This window comes from Mandrillus leucophaeus, unplaced genomic scaffold (assembly GCF_000951045.1).
Source record: "Mandrillus leucophaeus isolate KB7577 unplaced genomic scaffold, Mleu.le_1.0 Scaffold391, whole genome shotgun sequence".
Classification (NCBI taxonomy): Eukaryota; Metazoa; Chordata; class Mammalia; order Primates; family Cercopithecidae; genus Mandrillus; species Mandrillus leucophaeus.
The window spans coordinates 1,634,007-1,635,434 of NW_012104154.1; the positions used below are offsets into that span (position 1 = coordinate 1,634,007).

The following is a 1,428-nucleotide window of genomic DNA, read 5'->3' on the forward strand; positions in this document are numbered from 1 at the left end:
GTGGATCACTTGAGGTCAGGAGTTCGAGACCAGCCTGGCCAACATGGTGAAACCCCATCTCTACTAAAAATACAAAAATTAGCTAGGTGCGGTAGTGCACGTCTGTAGTCCCAGCTACTCAGGAGGCTGAGGCAGGGGAATCGCTTGAACTTGAGAAGTGGAGGTTGCAGTGAGTCGAGACTGTGCTACTGCACTAAAGCCTAGGTGACAGAGTGAGAATCTGTCTCAAAAAAACCAAACAAACAAAACAACCCCTTCCTAAATATTGCCTCATTTGACCTTCATTCCAGCCCCACGGGTTAGTACTGGTGTCATCCCCACGGAATATAAGGATATGAGAGCTTAGCAACTTGCCCAGAGTCACAGTGAGGGTTGAAATGCAGGCAATGGGCCCGGGGATCAGGCCCTCACTGTCCTGGTAAGAAGTCCTCCCCATTCCTGGACCCCCAGATTAGCCAACCATGCTAAATACAGTCCTGGAGCGGTGGCGGAGGTGGCCCGTTCCCTGGGTCTCACTCCTCAGGGAAGCAACAACCCTGATGGATGCAGTGATGTGAACCAATGGTTTTCCTCAGGGACATCAGCACGGCTCCCTGTCCTGTGTCTGTCAGCCTGACTGGCCACGGTCACCCTTCTGGGGCTCAACAGCTTGCGGTTTACTAAGCCTCCAGAGGGCAGGGGCTGCTCTGCTGCCAGCAGGAGGGGCAGTAGGGAGCATGCTCCTCCGTCCTGTGCAGACCCCAAAAAGGCCACACCCAGGCCCCGGGCTCAGAACTGTCCCCATCCCCCACGCTTATCCCCTAGGCCAACGATGCAGGGAGCTGGAGAAAGGTGCAGGGTGCTTGCAGTATTTCCTTCCCTAGCCATGCCTGACCATCACAGAAGTTCTTCTCTGGTGCCCCCCAGGCCAGTCCTGCAGCATCTCCGCGGGCCTCACACTCGTCCAAAGCTAAGGATCCTACAGGTTTCTGGGGACCGGTCCTCCAGGTTTCAGGAGGCTGGGGCAGGAGTTGAGAGTCTGCATTTCCCCGGGCGCCCGAGTGCGTGCTGACCATCGAAAAAATCAGGAAGCTGGCCCTGTCTCCTCTCATGCCCCCAACAGCCATTTCCACAGGAAGTGAGATCACTCCCATTTCAGGGAAGGGAAATCCCAGGCTCAAGCAGGTGGAGGGACTTCTCCTGAGTCCCACAGCTGGACGCAGTGCAAGCCCAGATGCGAGCCCTGGGCTGAATGGCTCCAAAGCCCCTGCTCCAAGGCCCCACCTGCTGCCCTGCTGGAATGGGGGTCTGGGCTGCGGGGCTCTCAGCTGCTAACGGGGTTCCGCGGGGCCCGGACAGATGGGGCTCCCTGGGCTTTACCCGCCGCCCTATACACATTTCAAGGGCCCTACAATCCCTGCGCCCGCCGGTCCCGCCCGGGGCCCTCGG

General features: G+C 58.2%; 1 protein-coding gene across 1 annotated transcript in view; it reads right to left on the reverse strand.

Annotated features, from left to right (window-relative positions):
* Positions 1 to 1,428, reverse strand: part of ROR2 (receptor tyrosine kinase-like orphan receptor 2) — a 247,381-nt gene that overhangs the window by 12,380 nt on the left and 233,573 nt on the right. The gene's annotated exons all lie outside the window — the stretch shown is intronic.